The sequence below is a fragment of the Mauremys reevesii genome, linkage group 6, assembly GCF_016161935.1.
Source record: "Mauremys reevesii isolate NIE-2019 linkage group 6, ASM1616193v1, whole genome shotgun sequence".
Lineage (NCBI taxonomy): Eukaryota > Metazoa > Chordata > Testudines > Geoemydidae > Mauremys > Mauremys reevesii.
In genome coordinates this window covers 74,220,707-74,244,826 of record NC_052628.1, presented here as the reverse complement: position 1 = coordinate 74,244,826, position 24,120 = coordinate 74,220,707, and the positions used below count along the sequence as shown (strand labels likewise).

Genomic DNA, 24,120 nt, shown 5'->3' with positions numbered 1-24,120 from the left:
GTATGTCCAGACTACCTGCCGAATCGGCGGGTAGCGATTGATTTTGCGGGGATCGATATATCGCGTCTCATCTAGACGCGATATATCGATCCCCGAACGTGCTCCCGTCGACTCCAGAACTCCACCGGAGCAAGTGGCGGTAGCGGAGTCGACGGGGGAGCTGCGGACGTCGATCCCGAGCAGTGAGGATGGGAGGTAAGTCGGGATAAGATACTTCGACTTCAGCTACGGTATTCCCGTAGCTGAAGTTGCGTATCTTACCTCGACACTGCCCCCCAGTGTGGACCAGGCCTGAGACAGTTGCCTAAAGCTGATTTCAGACATATGAATTCTTTATTCAGCTACCTTCTCCTTAGAGCAAGGTCTATGTGTGAAATCCTGTGTGTGTGAAAACTCTCCAGTGAAATCAACGAGAGTTTTGCCACTGATTTCAATGTGGCCAAGATTTCACTCTGTGAGGGTAACCTGTTAGACTGCCAATGACCTTTTGGGGTGCAATCCAGACAAGTGAGGGGCTGTCATTGCTTCCTTGCAACTTTGGATGCCTTACAATGCCTTCCTGCTGTAGCTCCCACTTGGGTCACTCACAAAGAGCCTTCCAGCATGCAAGTCACATCCTCAATGTCTGTGTAAAACTGCAGCCTGCCAGCACACTGCAATCACACTCTGGCTTCTGCCAGCCTTGGTTACCACATGCAGGGTGACTCCAAGACACTCTTCCCAAAATGTGTTCTGTACTGCACTGTCCTGGACAGTTCAGATAACAACTGTAAGTTGATAGACAGACAGTCCCTGTAAAGGAACAATAAACAGTACCTTGCCACCTTAAATGCAGTTACCCGCACAGATTAATTTTGATTAAAGAACAAAACAAATTATTTAACTACAGAGACAGGTTTTAAGTGAGTATAAGTATTAAAGCATTAAAGTCAGAAATGGTTACAAGAAATATAAAGATGAAATTCTTCCTAGTACTAAAACTTTACAAACTGGGCTTGTTTTAAGGTAAAATTCTTACCACTTGCTTCCAACTGAATTACAGACTGATCTTCAGGTCAGGATCCCTCCCAAAGTTAAAGAGCTGGATTCTTTTGTTGTGTTAGGTGGGGGAAAAAGGATGGATAGAGAGAGAGAAATTAGGGTGTTTTTTCCTTCACTTTTATAGTTGTTACCCTTTGAAATGCCTTTCCCTGAGAGCAACCCCTAGATAAAGTTCTTTCCATCTGAGAGCAAGGAGACTGGGGGAGTGGGAGTGGGGAGAAATTTGCTAAATTGTTTGCTAAGCTGCTGATCTGTTTGTTCCTGCCCCTTTTTCTTGCTAAAGGATGGACACTTGATAGGGTGATGGCCCATCAGCATTGATGAAACCTGGGACTCAACTGAATAGTAGATAAAGGAAAACTGGCATATATGTATTTAAACTTTAAAAAATCATTTGATTAAGTGCATCACATCAGGCACTTAAGGAAACTAAGTAGTAATGGGGTGAGAGACAAAGTACTGCCATGGATCAGACACTGGCCCAGAATAGAAAATTCAGAGTAGGAATAAATGGTAAATTTTCAACACGGAATGAGGATAACAGTGGTTTGCCCCAAGAATTTGTACTAGGACATGTGTTATGTGCTATATTTATTAATGATGTAGGACGGGGTGAACACTGGCAAAAATGACACAACATTTTTTGATTACGTCTGATTAGAGAGGATAGTGAGGGATTTCTTAATACCCTAAGAACAGTAGGCAATAAAACTGAATCTCAACTATTTGTAAATTGGAAAGAACTGTTTAAAATACCCACATAAATTAATGGGAAATCACTCAGCAAGAAGTCCAATATATCACAGTCAGGAATTCAATAAAAATATCTTGTCCATATGCCGTACTAGCCAAAAAAAACCCAAAATGTTAAGATTGTTTTAGGCACAGTACAGACTATAGCACTAATAATGTTATAATGTCATTTTATAAAGCAAATCACTGGAATGCTCTTACTTTGAATACAATGTTTTATTGCCAGCCCATCTCAAACGAGAAAATATCAGATGATATAGTAGAGATGAAAAAGTCCAGAAAAGGGCAGTGAAAATGATTATAGATACAAAAAATGGCGATTGGAGGAGGTTTTTTAAAAGAGTAGGACTATTTAGAGCAGGAAGGAGATGAATAAGAGCTGACACCATAGGGATATATCACAAATTAAATAGCACAGAGAGGTCAGTTGGCTACTCCACTTTACAAAAAAAATGGAGAATAAATTGTTACTGATCAATTCTAAACTCAGATAAATTGCTAGGAAGGGTTATTTTGCCTTCTAGGGTAGCTAAACCCACCTGATTCAAATCCACCATATGTGCAGGCAGAGGAAGGAAGGAAGGGGATAAAAATCACATACTGAATCAGGAGCATATTATCAGACCAGCATATGCTATTCTCTTCTCTCAGCTGTCTCCTTTCCAGCACAATGTTTCCAGAGGAGGCAACTCTTTAAAAGATTTGAAGATGTGTTATTCAAAACAACAGCCTTTGTTAAACTTGCAATGCTTCTCCCCAATTCCCTGCTTACCAAAGGATTAAATTTTGAATCAGCACTGCAGCAATCTTCACAGTTTGCAGTCCGTGTTCCTGGAATAGCTTGGACCAATGAGAAAGGCTGAAGTGAAGGAAAAGCAGAGTGGGTTCTTAAATTAGAGCTTAATAACTAATAGAGCAGACATTACTGTTGTTTATGGGGCCCAATCCTGTAAACCTCACTCACCAGGGGTGCAGAATCAGGTTCTATTTATTTATCATAGTTTCCCCTCGCAGTGAAGTAAAAAGCTTTTTACTTAATTTACATTCATGTCTTGTCACAGCATCTTTTTGAGGTATGTTTTCTATAGCTTTAAATAGAAGGAAACCTCTGAATGGATGAGGAAAATTCCTCTTATTTACAAATGGCTGAATTTTCTCTATTAAAAATATGTCAATGTTTTTGGCTTGAAAATGGTCTGTTACTTTAACATTTCACTTTGACTGTTCCCATTTTTGTAAATTATCCTATATAATCTAATTTTTAGTATTTTATTTTTTTTGGAGTTGTTAATAATAATAGCTGATTAATTTCAAATTCTCATTAGCAATACTATTCATTTCAGATCCTCATTAACCTGTCAAATAAGAGCTTTGGATTCACCTTTGTTAGAATCAAGGCAGGTTCTAATGAGCCCTAATTACAGTGAATGAGGTGTCACACTTTATCTCTGATGGTGTTTGTATGTTAGTGGATTGAGAACATTCTGCTCAGATTCAGTCTGAGATATGTAATTTTCTGGATTTAGCTGGGTTTAGCATTGTTTACAGAAAGAGCAAGAATAACACTGTAGTTGGTGAAGATCTACTTTAGTATGAAATAGAATGCTATGCACATCATTCAGCTGAGATTCAATTGCCATGGATAAGTCCCTGACAGTGTGTATTTGGAACAGCTCTTTTGTAAACATATACACTGTGTATTTGTGTACATCAGCAATATGGTATCTTCAGCCTACAGGGGACTACAGATTTAGATTAAGTAGTGAAGGGGTCATGGTCATAAACACAGATACACAAAGAACCAAGGTCTGAGCTCTTGTACTGCACAGTAACAGAGTCAGATTTAAAATGCCTAATGACAGCCATCTGCTTTTGATCAGTGAGGTTGCAGAGAAACATTTTAAAGACTTTGTCAGAAAGCTTACTGATTAATGTTATAAGACACTTTCTAGAGTCCACTGAAGTGTCCTATTTAATATTTCTGTGGTCAGATACAGAATAAGCTGCCTATAAAATCAAATTATGAAGTTGCTTTAGAACCAGATTATGATTCATTTTTGTTTCTGTAGGTAGCCATCACACTGCAAATATAATTATTGAGCTTCCATACAATTTTAGACAAAAGGGGAAAACTAAGGTGATCTATGGTTATTAGGATCATTCATATTTCCCAATTCATTACTAGGATTACGATGGTTAATTCACTGGAGGGGGCTACCAGGGAAGGGGAGATAGATTAATGGTGTGTAATTGGCAAATTAATTATAGATATGCATTTTTTTGAAAATATTTAATTCACGGGATTATATTATTGCCACCCATGAATCACAGGCCTTTCCAGGACATACTGAGTTCAGATGGAATTTATATTCTGAGTACTGCTCCCTTCAAAGCTCCCTTTTCTCTTTCCATAACTCTGTTTTGCCTCGCTCATCTCCAGCACAGGACCAGTAGAGGAAAAAACTATGTATTTTTAAAAGAAGCCGAACAAGTGATTTATTATAAAGTTACAGCAGACATTCTGGGAGCCAAATTCTGAGAATAGATGCATATGAGAGGTCTCTCCTGAAAGTAATAAGAGCTGAGTGTGTGCATCCAAACAAAGAGTTTTATTTATGGGCATAAATCTCACCCCAACGTCTCCATGAGTGCCAAATAGTCACCGTAACTTCAGCAAGCTCTTACTGCTATTGGAGCTGCAAAATGCAGCTAGAAGCACCCTTGAAGCCTCCCACTCTTTAATCAGCTTATTGCCTCCCTGCAGTGGCCCAGTCACAGAAGCAACACAAATAAAGATATACCCATCTGCCCAGCCATGGAAGTAAAAAAGGACTGAGGTCTCTTTTGCCAACCCTCAGACAATGTAGCATGTGAGCAGAGGTACTAGGTGGAGGGAGAAAGGAAAGGCACTTAAAATTGTGGAGAAAGATGAGAGTGACAACTCTAGAGGCTTTGGATGAAGGGACTTAGGTGCCATGACTCTCAGCACTGAAAAAAAAGCCTAACTTTTAAACTCCTAGAAAAATCACAGGAATACCGCAGTGATTCACAAAGTTGAGTTAGGCACTTGGGCTGCCTATACAATGAATGGGAAGAGATAAGCATATATGATTCATAAAAGCCAGCACACAAGGAAGGGAGCCAGCTAAGCTAGCCAGTGGGAAACACTGAGGGAAGGGATATGTACTAAGCCCCACAACTCCCTCAGAGATAGGCACTCAAATTGGGCCTGCAGGGAGATGACTACCTCTGCTTAGTAATCCACAAATGGGAAGCCACCACCTGGAGTCAGGAGGCTGAAATGCCTCAGATGTTTCTTGCAGGAATGATTAGGCACCTGCCTCTCTCCATAGAAAATGGAGGAGGTGTGGCCCACCATATAATTTCTAGCCCAGTGTTTAGAGAACCTGGGATGTGGGAGACCCAGGTTCAGTTCCCCACTCTGCTGAAGAGGCAAGAAAAGATTTGAACAGGAGGCCACCTACCTGCCAAGAGTGCTCTAACTACTGATCTTTGGGACATTCTGATGTGGGGGCTTCCTCAGTCTCTCCTGGTGAAGCTGTTCCATTGTGTATTAAATAATGAAGGCATGATTAAAGCAGGGGACTGGACCCAGGGTAGGGTGACCAGATAGCAAGTGTGAACAATTGGGACAGTGAGTGGGGTATAATAGGTGCCTATGTAAGAAAAAGCTCCAAAAATCAGGACTGTCCCTATAAAATTGGGACATCTGGTCACCCTAACCCAGGGTCTCCTACCTCCTGGGGGGGTGTGCCCTAACCCCTGGACTAGAGAGTGCCTTCCCCTCTACTGCCTCCTGCAATGACTGTTCCACTGTGGATAAATCATTAAATAGTGATTAGGCTAGGCAATAGTCTCCACCATGGAAATGAAGATGTTGAGATAATGAATGGTTGGACACACCATGACAGGAAATGAAATGAGGTTAGAAGGGGCCCAAAGCAGGTTGCTCCAGTTAAAGGCAAGTTGAGGGAGACTAGGCTATGTTGGTATAGGCATATCAAGCAGAGCCCTGAGAGTTTTATTTGGTAGGATGGCTCTTGCAGTGATCATGGATGGAAGATGACCACTAAAGTTTAAATGACACTGTTAATCACATTCATACTGCATAAAGCGGGTTGTCTGTTCTATGAATTCTAGTACCAGAAATTCCTTTCTGGATTGTCTCAAAAAATTCCTCCACCTGTTGTGCTACGCATGTATTAGGCTGTGTCTACACCACAAGTTAGGCGTGTGATTCCCAGGTCCCATAGACATATGTGTGCTAGCTCTCATCTGAACTAGCCCATTAAAAATACTAGTGTTGCGGTGGTAGCACAAATAGGTCTATGGGAGCTGGAAATCACTGCCCTAGCTCATAGTGTAGACGTGGCCTAAGTGTATTGTAGAGGAAGTCATATTGTCTATTATTGAATGATTAAAGATTTATCTCATGATTCAGGGGTTTTCAGACTTATTCATAGCATGAACGGAGAGAGTGTGTCTCAAATACCTTTTCCCTTCCTGTTCACAATTGCTCAGACCATTCCCAATGGCTACTACAGAACTTTCTTACGTGGACAAGTAATGTTAGAAAAGTATTTAATGTATTTCAGTTGCCTTTACAGTGACAAGCATAATGCCCTTTTTGAAAAAAGTTAATCACACACACACACACTCTCTCTAATCATCATTTCAGCTTCCTCTCCCATATGTACTGTCCCCCTGCTCCCCTTCTTCCACACATGCTTCCCTGCCTCTTGGTCCCCCTCTCCCTCTGTAAATACTGGACTCCAGGAGAAGGAGCCAGCACTGTATGACTGTTCAGCTCGCTGTGGCTCACCACCGCATGCAGGTAGACAATGTCCATTCTCAGTTTTAAAAGTGTAGTTGGGATGTCGCTCATAGTGTTGCGCTGGGATGAGAGCTGATAGCATAAATCTACACTGCATCTGGGCGTGAGCCTCCCAGTCCCGGGCCACAGACTTTTGCTGGTGAGGCTCATGCAAGCTTTTTAAATATAGCCGTGTCATAGGCACTAAGTTTTTCTTTACCCAGGGGATTGCTCCACCCCCTGATCTGCCCTGAGGCCCCGCCCTCACTCCACCCTCTTCCCCAAGGCCTTGACCTCGCTCCGCCCCCTCCCAAGGCCCCCACCCATTTGCTGCTCACCACCCTCTCCCTGACCTCACCCAGCCACCAAACAGCTGTTCGGCAGTCCCTCCAATCAGCTGTCACGTTAAATATCATGGGGCTGCGGGAAGCGAAGTGGGCCGAGGGATGTACTGGCCGACCTTCCCGCAGTCCTCATTGGCCTGGAGCAGTGATATAAGCTGGGGACGCACCAGTTGGAAGTAACGGAGGAGGAGAAGGACCTAGGAGTCCTGGTTGATCGAAGGATGACTATGAGTAGGCAATGTGATGTGGCCGTTAAAAAAGCTAATGCGGTCTTGGGATGCATTAGGCGAGGTATTTCTAGTAGAGATAAGGAGGTGCTAGTCCCGTTATATAAGGCGTTGGTGAGACCTCATTTGGAGTATTGTGTGCAGTTTTGGTCTCCCATGTTTAAGAAGGATGAATTCAAACTGGAACGGGTACAAAGAAGGGCCACTAGAATGATCCGAGGAATGGAAAGCCTGTCGTATGAAAGGAGACTTGAGGAGCTCGGTTTGTTTTCCTTAACCAAAAGAAGGATAAGAGGAGATATGATTGCACTCTTTATCTATATCAGAGGGATAAATACCAGGGAAGGAGAGGAATTATTTCAGCTCAGTGCTAATGTGGACACGAGGACAAACGGATATAAATTGTCAGTCAGGAAATTTAGGCTTGAAATTAGACGAAGGTTTCTAACCATCAGAGGAGTGCAATTCTGGAACGGCCTACCGAGGGAAACAGTGGGGGCGAAGGACCTCCATGACTTTAAGATTAAGCTGGATAAGTTTATGGAGGGGATGGTATGATAGGATACTGGGTTTAGTCAATAGGTCAATAACGTGCCACACTGGTAATTAGTACAAAGGGTCAATGTTGGGATATTGTTAGCCTTTTCCAGAGGGTCTGGCTGGAGAGTCTTGCCCACATGCTCGGGGTTCAGCTGATCGCCATATTTGGGGTCGGGAAGGAATTTTCCTCCAGGGTAGATTGGCAGTGGCCCTGGAGGTTTTTCGCCTTCCTCCGAAGCATGGGCAGGGGTCGCTTGCTGGTGGATTATCTGCTTCTTGAAGTCTTTAAATCATGATTTGGAGCATTCAACAGCAGAGTCAAGAGAGAGAATTAGTTCAGGAGTGGGTGGATCGGCTTATGTGGCCTGCATCTTGCAGGAGGTCAGACTAGATGATCATAATGGTCCCTTCTGATCTTGAATTCTATGATTCTATGATCAGCCGAACCTGCGGATGCGGCAGATAAACAAACCGGCCTGGATCACCAGGGGCTTTCCCTGCACAAGCGGCAGACCGGCTTTGAGAAGCACTGCACTACACCACGCAAGTGAGATGGGAGGCACACCTACTTTTATCTTACTCCAGGTGATAGAGCTTGAGGGGTGAAAAGATCCTGCTGCTGAAACCAGACTTGTAGCTGGCTATTTGTTCTGAGTTTCAGGTTAACAATTGCGTTCAGAGTTACGAACAACCACCATTCTCAAGATGTTCATAACTCTGAGATTCCACTATATTCCCAAGCTTAAGCATGTGTTTGCTGGATCGGGGCGTGGACGCTTGAGAGGAACACTACTGCTGCTGTAGTCCTCTGAATGAGGCAGAACATGTAGTCATTCCAAGTCCCATGGCATGCTTTGCAGCTGTAGGGTAGTTAACACCTATGTGTCAGGATAGGGATCATATTACTATCTAGAAAGTTACTTTGTTAATTAGTTGTTATAATGTTAGTGTGGCACACTTATGCTAATAAAATATAGCTCTAGTGTTAAGCCTATGAGCCAGTCCAGTAGAAACAAGATGTTCCCAGAAGCCTAACTAGAGTGGATGCTTATTCATTTAATAAAAGTGCTCTGTCTTCCTTCCAACCACCTGAGCTCCTGAGTTCTTACTGAACAGTTTACTGTATCTTGGCTAGATTCCACTTGGCTAATACACTGCCTCTCTAAATTCCATCAGCAACTGCATCTGGGTCAACAATTTTTAATTTCTTGCTGTGTAATATTGGTGCAAAATTGCTGCAACCTTTGCTCTTATGAGACTGCAGAATTCCAGCCTGTGGTGGTTCTATTTATGGAGTTAGCTATGTGATCCCTATACACAATCTGTAGAGCAATTTGCGATACTTCAGCATGAAAGGTGTTGTATTGGCATTAATGGGATTTACCCATGTAAATCTCTAATGTCGCCCGGGGAGGACAAATCCAAGTTTTGCGGGTTTTTTTTCCAAATAAAGATTTTATACTATCCTGGTATAGCTTCTAAATTAAGCTAAAACGACTTTTTATTTCTGCCCTTGTTCTGTGGGCTTTTGATATAATGCAGTTTCGCTTGGCAACAGCCATGGCTTAAAATGGTATCCCATGTATATAATTCTGTGTTAGAAAACCCAGGAGCATACTTTTTCAGTGCATCTGTTTTTGTTGTTGCTTAAATTGTGTGCATTTGGAGAGCAATTTGAAGAGAAAGAATGTATCTGAACAGAGTAAGCGTCAACATACTATAAATTATGCTGCAAAAAATTGCAATGAGGAGTATTTGCAGAAGAAAGCTGGCTTTTTTTTTTTCATGGTTGCAAAATGAGTAATGTGCATTGATTGGCTGTTTGATACAATACTGCATACAGGACATTGTTTGAACAAAGACAACAGAGAAACATCTTATGTTTTGACTTTAATAGGGTTGTCTTGATTACATAGCACAAGCAATGATAAGCTTGATTAAGTGACTTTATTTCATTGAGGTCTTTCAATAGCCAAATATATAACTTGTAGCTTAACCTACCCAGTTACCTGTATGTTGCTATGGCAATAAAATATACACTGGAATGACATTTGACAGTCTTTTAATTTTTATAATTTGCAATCAAGAGGGCTCCAGAAGTACGCTATTTTTTTAATGGCTTAGGAAAAGCAGAAATGTAAATAACATCTTCTGAACAGCTATGAATCCTAGAAAACTAAATATAAAAAGGTACCCACACTAAGTCAGTTACCTAATTCTATTGAAAAACAGGTGTCTACCACTTCAGAGTTTGGTCAGGAGGATGTATTGTCAGATGGCAAGGCACCATTGCTGTGCCAAAACCAGACTTCTTTAGCTAACAATTTAATAGGAAGATTTAAATACACTTACTCCTAGACAGGGAAAGCTGCTGCAATAGATAAACATAAACAATGATGTTCTCAGAGACTTACAGAAGCACTTGTACAAATTCTGCCACCATACTGAATGGAAGATTAGGGTGATTTGCCTATTTCTGACAAGATTTCTTAAACCTTCCTTAGAGAGCTTTTAAATATTCCTAAGGAGCCTATTTTCCCCTATACGCAAACATTCTTTGTGAACACAACTCATCTTTCAAAGAAGTCCACGTAACACATTGACATAATCTCTCTCCAAATACAGAGCAACGTAATCATCAACTACATTTCTTGATAAAAGGAGTCTGTGTCCTTAGCTGGATGAACACTCCTCAACTGGATTTTCCAATTTTGGGGGCAGGACAAAGTGGAGATAGAGAATACAGTACTTGGCATTTGTCAGTCACAAAAGGCTCCATCAGGTGCTTGGCCACATCAGCCATCCTTTTCCTCATGATAGAGAAATGTTCCTTGATGCTGAGAGGAATGTACAATCAGTACAGCCAAAAATCTGGTAGGCTGCTTCCCAGTCAGAAACCTAAAAACGAAGCAAACCAAAAAAGTTATAGATTCTCTGGCTTCCTCGTACCACTCCCATGGTGTATGTGAAAGAGTCAACTCTGGTCACTATTGAGGAGAACTGGAGTGCTGGATCTCAGGAACCCCAAACTTTGTAGGGCTGGTTTGAAATCCAGATCCAGATCAGAATGTCGTGAAGAGGGGCTTTGCTATATAATGGACTGATCTAGAAATTCACCCTAACAATAATGATTAGTGCTTAAATAGGGCTTTACATTTTTATACTACAGTAGGAACATCAGCCTCACAATGTTCCCCAGGAGGTAGGTAAGTGGACATTATTATTTCCTATTCAACAGATGAAGAAGCAGAGAGGTTAAGTGACTTTCCAAGATCACACAGTAAGTCAGTGGCCAAACACAGATTGAAATCCAGGAGTTCATGGTTCTCAGTTTTATATTCTAGCCAATACACTATGTTGCCTCCCAGAAGTGAAAAGCTCACCTAAAAGTGAAAGGCTCCATATCCCATGAGGAAATCTCTCAGTTAAAGAACTGAAGAACAAAGAATACATTTTCACAGAGTTCAACAGTCTTTGAGAGCATAGGGTGCAGAAAATCAATGCTGTACTTTTAAATATGTTTTGAAGTAGGTTTATACTATAAAGCAACACATCTCTTATTATAAGGTGCACTATAATACAAAACAATAGATCCCTTAATGCCACAACACTATTATACAGCACTATTTTGGCTGCACCAGCACATTTCTCAGCTTTGCTGTGCATCCCAAGGTAAAGTTTTACATACCGTAGTGTCAGAGGAAAAACAGTCAGCTGCAAAATGCTTTTGCCATTGATATTCAATAGAATTACAACGAGGAAGGCCAGGGGATGCTGGCGGCTGTCACTCTGACATTGTCTTATTGTGGAGTCAAGGGGAAAAAGTTGATGCAATGATCCTTGTCTTAGTACAGTGCAGCGATGTAGTTCCTTGCTTCTGAAGTCATAAAGACACAGATAACACAGGTAACATTAAGGTATATGTGAGACAATGGACAAAGATGAAGATGAAGTCTTCAACAGCTGTAATAGCCATTCTGACAAATCAGAAATCATGTACCACATTCACATCCTTTCTGTGTTCAATTTTCATTAACATTTGGATGAAGGAATTTTGTTTATATAGAAGTTCACAGAAAATAAATGTCTGAACTGTTGCCAACATTCATTTTGTGATTACCGTAAATAAAAATGGATTCTGATGGGAGCAGCACATTGCTGTGGTCTGCATCCAGTAAAAGTACAGGTTGCGATGACAAAGCTATGCTGTTGATGCCCATTTTATGTCTCTCCTGGTATCTGAATAGTGCCTAAATGTGTTTTTGACAGATCCATTTCTCCCTTGGCCGATATCTTTGTTGCTCGTTGTGCGTATTGATGATCAACAAGGACAGTTACAAAGAGAAAAATGTTTAACTAACACAGAGGTCCCCAATGTGGTGCCCGCCGGGGCATTTATGTGAGCCCGCCTAGTGCCCAGCAGGGGAAAGAAGCCACGGCCCTGCGCCTGCCGGGGACAGGGAACTCAGGCTGCGGGCGCAGTGTTCTCTGTTCCCGGCAGGTGTGGGGCCTGCCTAGTGCCCCGCAGGGGAGAGAAGCTGCGGCCCCACGTTTGCCAGGGACAGAGAACTCCGGGGCTGCAGGCTGTGGGCGCTGGTGTTCTCAGTCCCCGGCAGGCGCGGGACCCGCCTAGTTCCCAGCAGGGGAGAGAATCGGGGCCCCCGCGCCTGTTGGGGACAGAGTACTCCGGGGCTGCAGGCACTGTTATTCTCTGTCCTCGCGGCTTCTCTCTGGCTTCTCTCTTTTCTCTGGATTCATATATTATGTAATATTAAATATGATTTTTTTTGTATTATTTAATGTACAAATACAAAATAAGCCTTGAAAAATTGTTGGCGCCCGCCACACTCTTCTGAAAACATGAATGTGCTACTGGTCTCAAAAAGGTTGGGGACCACTGAACTAACACAACCAATGATGGACTTATTGAATTTTCCCCCTGGTTAGATAAGGAGGCTGTTGTGGGGCTCCTGACATACCCTACCCAAGTAGGGCCATGCACATACATGAATCCCGTAATTACTGCACAGCAGCAACTATGGTGAACTGTGGTAGATGACACAAAAGTAGACGCCAGGACATTCAGACACTGACCATGGTATGTTATATATGAAATGTTCTATATGGGCCACCACTAAGGAGATGGATTTGTTCCCCAGTCGTCTTGATTTGGTGGCTATTGCAGACATACAGCCTTCCAACGTAGTGGAAAATACATACCTGTGTACCACAATTACTATTTTTTCTCTGACAATGACTGACAATATTGTTAAGTTACAGAAAACTGGAGACCAGGAAATTCAGTAAATTAACTTGGTAGACATATGAAATATTGCTGAACTCTGGTTCATAACAGTACAGCACCATGGAGACAGATTGTATTAACAAAAGACCAGGCCAGGCCACCCTGATGTGGATATAGTTAAACAAGACAACTGGACCGTGCCCTCACAGCTAAGGATTCACAAATCCCCTGGCCAGAGCCTTGTTACAGAGGCAGCTAAATAAGCAAGACAGAATTCTACAGGAACCATGTATGACCATGCCACACAATTACTTTGTGTCAATGTGTTGAAAGAATATTAACCATAGCCTATAATATTGCAAATAGCATAGTTTTTTAAGCAACAACTTATCAGTCAAACTAAACTCAAGAGGCTCATAAAATAACAGATTTAAACTTCTATAATAATTACCCTATCTCCTCCAAGTTACACAAACTGCCCCCACCCTCCCTGAGATATTCAGAGATCCAATTAGTTGATCATGCCTTTCACCTCTTTACTATAAATGCATTCACTTAGTCAGAAAACACAAAAAATATTATTATGGAAATTTTTCCATTGATTTCAATGGAGCCAGGATTTAACCTTAGATAAGTGTCAAGCATAACTGAAGAGCAATCCATAGGCAGAAACTTGTTCATATTAAGCTGCTGTCAAACAACTATGAACAGACATTTAAGTTAAATCAGAGTCTATTTATGAACAGGAATAAGGGTGAAATACACTGAATGAACGGTTTGGTGTAAATAATTTGTACTGTGCTATCCATAAAAAATAGCCTTATTAGCCAATAAGAAAAAGAAAATACATCACCCCACAACATAATGAAGAAAAAGTAATTTTTTCCACCCTACCTTATCAGGATCTGAATTTCTGCATTACTGCTTTTGTTGATTTTCTATTGATCTTTCTTTGGGTCAGGACTTACATGAAAGAGAGGCATCAGAGAGTGAATAAGTGTTTGAAAGAGAACAGCCAGCCAGCATAGAAATGACAAACATGGCATCAATGAGTATGTGTGGTTTGGACAATAAGGATGTCAATGTCATTTATGAACGACTGATGTTCAGTGTTTTTTGGCCTGTGATTGGGTGGAATTGTTCATTTGTTGTGTAATAGAGAAAAGTAATAATTATTAAAGAATCATGGTCTTTCTGGTAAAAGCACAAGACTGGGAGTCAGGTGATCTGAGATTTTCTTTAGAATAAAATCATGTAACCTCTCTGTACCTCAATTTCTTGATCTGCAAAATGGTGTATTATGATGCTCAGTTCATCAACTCTTCTAAGGTGCTTTGAGATTTCTGAGTGGAAGGTATTATGGAAATGGACCAATAAATCCATTTGTGTTCAATGGGGAAGAAAAAAAAATAAAACATGAATATTTGTAATACTGGCACTAAGTGAACTTTAAAACCACACTCTAGACACACGTATAGAAACAGGATTAGTTGTTATAATGAAGACTCTCCTAACTACATTATCAAGTGTGGCTGCTGCATTGTGTTGCAGTGAGCCATATTAACCAGCCAAATAAATCATTTAGAGATATTAGAATGTTAAAATAACTATAGCAGCACACCTATTTCCTGCACAATAGTTCTGGGGTTACTGGATAAGTATATATATTCTGAAAACCAAGCTATGTAACTTTCTTACCAAAGAAGGAATATTTCTAATCTTTGTGGATTTTTTGAACTCCCTTTCTTTTGTCACTAAATACTCCAACTGATTAATTTTCTGCTTAAATTTGTATTGTAGTGTGCTGTAAACAACAGAGAAAAAAATGTCAATAGTCAGATAAGAACATTATTAAAGCTAGAAAAAGAATGTATCCATAAGCTAATAGAAATAAAACCCATAAGTCCCCAAAACAGTAAAGGAAACATTAATTCAGTCGGCACCCTTTCAGTTCGCCTCAGGAATCACGAGTAGCAATTTGAAATCCTGTTTTTCTCTTGGGAAGAAATGCTGCCTGGACTATGATATAAACTATACTGATCAAATAAAAAGGGGAGCCTCAGGCTAAAACAGAGAGAAAGAGGTAACAACAAAGAAAAACAGCTAGTTGTATGAAATGACACATTTATACACCAGCAAAGTAAAATTAGAATCCCCCCTTAACTTTATATCAGCGGAGAAGAAAAATAGCTGTGTTACAGAGACAAGACAACAGAAAACTAAAGTCAAGAGTTATTTCCAATCATACCTAGAGGATGCCTTACAAAATATATATTTAGGGTCTGGTAATAACATAACATTGTTTGGGCTACAAAAATGTATGTAATAATACTGTACATATTAAAGAGATGTAAACAGTCTATGAGTAAAGGCCTGTAAATAACAATGCCAGAATAAAGGTTTGTAAATAAAGAAAAGTAAAATTCTTCTTATGCTATTGTAGAAGAGGAATTACAGGATGAGGGGGTTTTATTTCCTGGAAGCTTGAAATCTCTCATGCAGTCATAGCCTTTTACTTACACTATCCTAAAAAATAAGGAAGACGTACATAGTAAATAAATTTGTTCTAGAAAAACACAGGCAGTGCTATCATAAAGGGTCTGATATCCTGTTAGGGGGAAAATGGTGAATTTACTGTTACCAAGAATCTCATTGAAACTAATGCTGTGTTCTGTTTCTGTGGCCTTTTTTTGGATTTCTAATAGAGAAAGAATATTCTCTCAAAAATACCCTAGGTACACTCACTTGCTGTTAAAAATAGTGTGAGCCATTATTTGTATGTGATAATTGAAAAAAAATTCCCTGTGGCACTTTGTGAAAGTTACATGACACAGATGTGCTTTCGATGAAAGGTTTCTACTAAAATATATCAGTCCCAAATATCAGTCCAGAAAGTGCTCTCTCTGCTAATTAAGGAACAGCATGTTATGGGTAACTATTGAAGCTTCATAAAATGATAGGTTTAGAAAGGATCAAACACCTAGAATGATAGGAGAACCCAAGGTCAAGATCTTACATCTACACAAAAAATTACAAAGAATTTTAATTATAGCTGCTTTAAGCAAATGCTCTAAAAGTCTAATAGAGGTCAACTTAAACAACTGTTCCCATCCTCCATGGCTATGAAAAGTTATACCAAGGCAGATGGCAAAAGAAATAATCCACGTGTCTCATGTCTTTGCTCAGGAAAGCTGTATAAGATTTTACAAGGGAAACTGTATAATAAAGGTGATTTTTTGCTCAAACCCCAAAGGATGCCCAGTATATGACAAGACAGGTGTGGAGGGTGATGCAGGTGAAACAGATTGCTCCCTGACACTGTTCACTACCAGATTACAGGTTGATAAATTTCATATCTAACAAAAGGCAGAGTTAGTTTTCTAATCTGTAATCTTGATTTCTCCTAGTAGGGATTCATTGTTCTGGACTGCAGTTGGGATTTAGGGCTAAATCCTGCGTGATCTGGCTGAATGGAAGCAGTTTTTTTTTTAAACAAAAAAGCCCTGCATTTGGCATATTTGCTGAAGAGATTGCCATTCACAGCCAAACACTTAAAGAAAACCATAACCAGAACAGTTATTACCATTAGGAACAGAAGAAACAAATATAATCATTGTACAGATGTCATTTTTGCCCCATTACCCTCTTGTGCTGACTTGAATGAAAACAGAGGAGCAAAACCAAACATACTGGATCCTCTTGTAAGTATGCACTATGATAGTCTTTAAATACATGTTATTTTTTCGACAGGATACCTTTCTCATTCAATGCACAGGGCGTATGGTGCTCACTGAATGAACACTATTCAGGATTTTAATATTTTGTTATTTCAATATATTTTTTCTTCATTGTTCAGGGTCTGACCCCATGACTCATTTACTACACACTATTCAAACCCTTCTGTGAATACAGAATTATTCATTTACTCATGGGCTTTTCTGTAGCACTCATTACTATAGTATCTGAGTGTTTCACAAATATTAATAACTTTATCTTCACAACACCTATGTGAGATGAGGGAGTATTATTGTCTCCATTTTACAGAACTGAGACAGAGAAATTAAGACCAAAATTGTTAGGTGTGCCCTCTAAATTTGTATTCCCATTTTAGAATCCATCGGACCTGATTTTTCAGATTATTTAGCTTTGGTTTATAGCATTCTGTAAATTCCAAACAGAGCTCCCTTTGACTTCAAATGCTGTTATGAGTACTCAGCTCTTCTGCAAGTCAGACCCCAAAAGTCTCAAGTCCAGAACCTAGAAAATGAGGAACTTACAATAGGTGTACAATTTTGCTTTAAGTAAGTTGCCTAGCATCATATAGGAACTCTGTGGCAGAAACAGGGGTAGAATCCAATCGTCCAGGGAGTTATTCAACTGCCTTAGCTATGACACCTTCCTTTCCCAGTCCTTTTCCTGCAATCTCCTGCATCATTCACTACAAACGTTTCATCTTCTGCAACAATGAGGCAGGAGCTCTACAAACAATCTCATTCACTACATGGTAATAGAAAGTGAATAAATGCCAAAAAAGTCATTAAAAACAAAGGAAAAAAATAAGTGATTGTGGTTCAATCAAAATCAATTACTGTATAAACTAGCAATGAAGCTAAATTTAGCATAGGTATGGTAAAGGCTAATCAGTTAATTTAGACTTAAAAAATCACTATTAAATAGAAGGGATAATCTCTCCCTCCCTCCCTCCCCCCCACACCAAATTTTCTGGAAGTGACTAGTGATTTTAGGCACCTTAACTTTTTAGTACTGAGCAACCACCTTAAGGTGTCTCAATTTGGGCACCCAAAATTGTAACTCACTTTTGAAAGCTTAGGCCCTAATATATTCAACTATTTATTTAATTTATACATATCTTCTTGAAGGTATTAACAACTGATTGATGTATCTGTTGCCTGAAATTGAATCCAAAGACAACAGCAACTGAGTTTTGTAGTGTTTAGAAAAAGAATGTACGGATGATGCAGTAACAACCTTGTAGTCTCTGAAAAGGGCTGATTGCTCTCCACCCAATAAGTTTATATTTCCAGCAGAATGAGGCCCAAAAATCTCTAAGTAAGATACCAGATATCTGATTAATCTGCCTAGAAAATGGGATTCTCTGATCCATCTGGCATAGTCGGACTTGGAGGACAATTAACAGACTTTTCATGAGACAGTCAAACAACATGAGAAAGGCACCAGACTTCCTCCTAAGTTTAGAATGGGGTTTATAGAAGCTAGTGTTCAGCCTACTTCCCAAGAATGAAAATGTATTTCAAAGTTGTCATAACTTACACCTGAAAAAACTACCAGCATTCTAACTGAAAGCTCTCAATGGCTCTACTGTTAATCATCTTCTCTAGAGAACTGAAAATAAGAGCCTAAAAATGCAATAAGAGAATCTCTGCTTGCTTAACCTTCCCACTGAAGTGAAAACCATGACAAGAAAGATACAGAAAAATGGGACACCACAATTTGCTATATGAAAGTAGCTATAACAAGGGCCTAAAACATCACATTAGGAAACTGTCAAACCCCAGGTTGCCTTAAAGTGGACGATCATGAGCTACAATTACAAAGGAGTGGGAAATACAGTGATACAGCCAAATATTGCAGTAAGAGAGGATAAGGTGCATGGGACATGCTGAGACTTGAACCTAGTATGCTCCTTCTTAGACCTTATAAAAAACCCTTTAAAGGAAACACTAGGATAACTTTAATAAAAGAAGAGAAATAATGTTTTAGTTATGTTCCCACTGAGACCTGAATTGTTGAAGGGACTCTGTAGGAATGTCTACACTGCAGCTAGAGGTGTAATTTCCAGCTTTGTAGACATATATTCACTGCACTAGCCTTGATCAAGCAAACATGCTGAAAGTAGCAGTATAGCTGTGGCTCAGGCTAGCTGTCCGAGTATGTACCTGGAGCTCAGACAGGATTGTACTTAGGCAGCTAGCTCAACCCCCTGCCCATGATGCCACTGCTACACTAGTATTTTTAGTACACTAGCTGGATCCAAGCTAGCGCATGAATATCTGCCCAAGGTGGAAATTACATTTTCAGCTGAAGCACAGATGTACCCTATAAGTCCAAGGAGTAAATGCTCAGTAAGGTTCTAGATGGGAAGCTTCAGATTCTGGAAATCAGGAAGACCCAATGAGACATTTTGTATTATTAGTTTGTCTAGACAGCACAATCAGTGAAGGACTAATAGTGTGACCAAGGTTTGTCATTGCATATTTTTCTGGTCCTTTCTGCTTTCAGTGGGAAGATGGAATAAAGTGGTATCCATAGATCTGGACTGTGGCAAAGTACAAGGAGAACTTAGTTCATGATCATAGATATCTGTAATGCTTCTCAGGGGCACCAGGGTTGTGAGGCACTTCACTACCACCTACCCTTAGCATGAGGAAGTCAGGGGTCATCTCCTTAACTCCACTGGCCACGGACAACACAAGCACTCCCCTTTAGGCCTTGCAGGCCCTGCTGTCATTCTACAGATTAGCAATAGGCACATTCCAACCTTAGAGACCTCTGAGTGTCTCCCTGGAGTGTACAATCCCTGGTCCACTGGATGCATGCAGTATTCACCAATCCACTGCTTCCAAAGAAACAGTGCACCCCAGGTTACTGGTTTCACTTCAGATCACTGCTCCACTTAACACACGGTACTTAGATATGTTTATTGTGAAATCAAGTCTAAGTTTATTTAACAGAGCATAGAGATTCAAGTAGTAGCCAGAAGTAGTGTTGGAAAGAAATGGTTACATACAAAATAGAATCATAACATGCATTCTAGAGCCTAAATTTAATTAACAAGATAGTCTCATGTCTAATGACATATTACTCACCCAAAATCCTTGCAGTATTGTACAGCCAGGCTGACAGTGACCCTTCTTTCATAAAACAGGCTGTTGCTAGTGTGTCTCTTTGTACTCCAAGATATACCAGACCAGGGCCGGCTCTAACTTTTTTGCTGCCCCAAGCAAAAAAGAAGAGCGCTGCCCTGCTGTACCCCACCCCGTGAGCGCTGTGCTGCCGAAACCCCCGTCCCCTGAGCACCACGCCCCTGAAGCCCCGCCCCCGAGTGCCATGCTGCATGAAGCCCCGCCCCCTCCAAGATCCACGCCCCGCCCCTCCTCTGAACGCCGCACTGCCTGAAGCCTCCGCCCCCCCAAAGCACCACGCCGCCCAAAGCCCCGCTCCCGAGCGCCACGCTGCCCAAAGCCCCGCCCCTGAGCACCACGCTGCCTGAAACTCCGCCCCCCGAGTGCCACGCTGCCCAAAGCCACGCCCCCTCCAAGCACCGCGCTGCGCCCCCCTCCGAGCGCCATGCCAGCCCCTGACCCCCCAGCGCCGTGCCAAGCCCCTGCCCTCCCGAGCGCTGCACTGCCTGAAGCCCTGCCCCCCGAGCGCCCCACCACCAAAACCAAAAAAAAACCCCTCCAGCGCTGCCCCGACGAACCAAAACAAAAAAACCAAAAAAACAAAACTCGATCGCTGCCCTGCCCCAAGGTGCCGCCCCAAGCACGTGCTTGGTCGGCTGGTGCCTGGAGCCGGCCCTGTACCAGACCAATCCTTTGTCTTTATTCATAAAACAGGGCAACCCTGCTAACCCCACCACTGCTTGTTTCTTTCTGTGTCTGGCTTTCCTCATCTCTCAGTTTGCACCTAGCTCAGTATGCAAATAGGCATACAGTGTAAGGTAATACATTTTGCAGTGATTATGATGATCAGTGAGCTACACTAGAGACCTCGCAAGAGTCCTCACTGCTGAGAAGGATCTGGGAGTTGTGGTGGATCACAACCTCAACATGAGTCAGCAATGCAATGCTATTGGGAAAAAAAGCAAATTAAATTTTAGGTTGCATTAACAGAGGAATAGCATGCAAGTCACGGGAGGTGATAATACCACTCTCTTCGGCACTGGTTAGGCCTCAGCTGGAGTCCTGTGTCCAATTTTGGTCACCAAGGTATAGAAAGGATGTAGAGAAATTGGAAAGGATCCAGAGGTGAGATACAAAGATGTTCAATGGGATGGAATGCAAGCCATACGAGCAAAGGCTGAAGGAACTGGGTATGGTTAGGCTGGAAAAGAGGAGATTAAGGAGGGACATGATAGCGTTCTTCAAATATTTGAAAGGCTGACATAAAAAGATGGAGAAAAGTTGTTCTGTCTTGTCACAGAGGGCAGGACAAGAGGCAGTGGGTTCAAACTACAGCATCATAGATTTAGATTAAATTTCAGGAAAAACTTCCTAACTGTAAGAACAATAGGATAATGGAACAGACTGCCTAGGGAGACTGGAAGGTCCTTCACTAGAGGTTTTCAAAAGGAGGCAGGATAGCCATCAGTCTTGAACAAATTCTGCATCTTGGCAGGGGGTTAGATGACCCTTGCAGTCCCTTCTAATCCTATGATTCTACCATTCTAGGAAGCAAACAAGCCAATGACTTCAGGAGTGGGTGATGGCTACTAAACACTGACAGTGAAGGGCAAATATAGATAGTGTTACAAAAACAAACAAACAAAAAAATCCCTTTCTTTTGCTGCACTCAATTCCAAATGAAAAATTTGGTAGTCCAAAAACAGAAGAGAAATAAGGTAGGGAAAGGGAATGGACCCTACTGCCCTGCCTGGGCTGTTAAGGTTAAATGCCAATATGAGGAACCACAGTTCAGCCATTTCCTCCACATGCTTAAATGTCTAATTAACTAAATAAAAATAAACTAATTTCCCCGAGTAAAATACTTTCTTGCAAAATATCTATTCATTGTTAAATCTTCCAAATCATTGGTCCAACTGAAGAGACAGTATTTTTTGCAGATGTTTGTTACAGAATTTTGAAAACAGGCAACATTTTAAAATATGCTCTGATGTAATAATTAATTTCCTGTTCGGTTGATAGTAAAATCCCCTACATTCAGGTTGGAGGAGATTTCCTGATCAAAACTAGTTATTGGTATTTCTTCTGCCAACCCTGCTTGCAGAAAAATTAGCTAATCAAGAAAGGTGAAAAAGTGACTTTTTCATAAAATCAAAGCATGATCTAATGTCGCCATTTTGATGGCATTTGTGACATTTTTCATATAGCTTTATCCCTGATGTCTCTTGTCATGACAACTGCCATTGAATTGTGCTGAAAGTTATTGGATATTGACAAGCCAAATATGGTCTTCTGAGCAGTTTTCTCACTGTGAGAAGAGAAACTGAAAGAAAGGTATTGCACAAGTAATAATGGATGAGACTATAGAGAGAGCAAATCTGAACCTCTGAATACTATCAAACTGAAATGCTCAACCCATGAGAAAAAATGGTTTAGAGAGATTTTGTGTATATTCATATTCCTTCTGAAAAAAGGGCTTGCAAGACACGTCTGAGTCAACACGGGTCCCAGCACTGCGTAGGCCACTTTGATCCATGAATTTCTGTTTGTGACTTCATCAGTCCCTTTAAAAAAATGTATCCATCAAGGTCACCTTAGCATAGCAACTGAAAAATGCTAGATTTTGTTTCACTGGCATACAGCATTTCACCACACATTGGATGAAAAAATACAACTTTCCACCTTATAATATCTGAATTGTCCAATGAACAGGAGATCAATGTGTGTTCTTTTATTTGATGGCTTTGCGGCCTTCTTTAACCAAGAAAATAAAAGAGAAAAGTTTGTTTTAGTTTTGTGCATGAATGGGTTTAAATTGACAGCACTACATATAGTCTTCTCTACAGAACAGGTAAAGCACTGGTAGCATAAGTTTTGTTACCATTTGGCTTTTTCACAGCTTTAGGCTCATTTAGACCCATTATAACCACTTAGTAGTGTAGAACTTAAATCACTTTATACATCATCTTTGAAATTGGTTCTATATATTAATTCAAATATCAAAGCTTGCAGCAACCTGCTCTTCCTAAAAATGAATGATACAAATGCCACATGCCCAATTACCATCCACTTGCATATGTAAGATTTTTTTTAATCTAATGGTTCAAGGCATTGTTCCTGAAAGAAATACTCAAAACGACATATTTGTTTTTAGAACACAGACTACTGACAGGTTCTACATGAGAGATCAGACAAAGGTCCATATTGCATATACTAATTTCTTGCTGTCTCTTGTTGTTTGGGTTCATGTCACTGTTAACTGATTGTTTGACATAACTTGGATTTGTTTATTCTAAGGAAAGAGAATCAGTTTTGGTGAATTTCTGTCTGTCTACGAGTAAAAACTTTAGTATGTCCATGTGAAGTTTTGAATTTCCAGGAAGACAAACGCCTCCCAAACCGAGAGAAGCTGGATTTCCCCCAACTCGTTTAGTGTAACTTTAGCATGCATTTATCAGTAGTGGGCATGTTTACAGGAATTTTTTACATACCCTGTACTGAAGGACCATGTATTTCCCAAGCCAGTTAATGTACTCTACCATGGTATTTCTCAGTACAAATTTCTTTATACACAATTGCTATACAGGTGAAGTGTAAGTGAAAATTGGCGGAGTGCAAGAATTAAATGAAGGAATCACCTGGGACTGGGGTATGCCTGAGCCCTCTGACTCACCAGCCTGGGCTTCCTCGCATACTGTGCTGCTGCGATTTCCACCAGTATTCATACAGGTAGGGACACACCCAGCTGCAGTTACATGCAGGCTCTTTGACCAGCCACTGCATGAACCAACAATAGAGTGGCTACAGCCAAGATAACCCCCTTGAAGGATAGATAACCCCTTAAAAAGGATAAATTTTAAGTGATTATAAGGGATAGCAAACAGATCAAAGCAGATTACCTACTAAATAAACAATTGGTCAAATATCAAGCAGTACTATACACTTGGCAACCTAATGCATATCCAGTACAAAAGGTTAATAACATGGCAGGGGTGCTGGAACAATTTGTATAGTGGGAGAGCTGAGAGCCATTGAACGAAACTGTAGACCTTGTGTATAATGGAAACTACTTCAAGGCAGGGGGTGCAGCAGCACCCCTACATCCAGCAATTTTATAACCTGGCTAAGGAAATGGGATTTGGAAATTTTTCTCTCTAACTCATCAGTTGAAATCCATTCCAAATTATCCCAAATTTTCCATTTGTCAATTGTTCATTGGTCTATGTGCAATGACTTGATGGTCGTAGTCCAG

The 24,120-nt window shown here is 40.8% G+C and overlaps 1 long non-coding RNA gene across 1 annotated transcript; it reads right to left on the bottom strand.

The window, feature by feature from the left end:
• Positions 1-9,784: 9,784 nt before the first annotated feature.
• Positions 9,785-20,024, bottom strand: LOC120408267. Its single transcript, XR_005600573.1, has 3 exons — positions 19,833-20,024; positions 11,428-11,616; positions 9,785-10,637 (listed from the first exon to the last, which is right to left on the bottom strand). It is a non-coding gene; the product is annotated as an uncharacterized LOC120408267 (long non-coding RNA).
• Between the last annotated feature and the right edge of the window lie 4,096 nt (positions 20,025-24,120).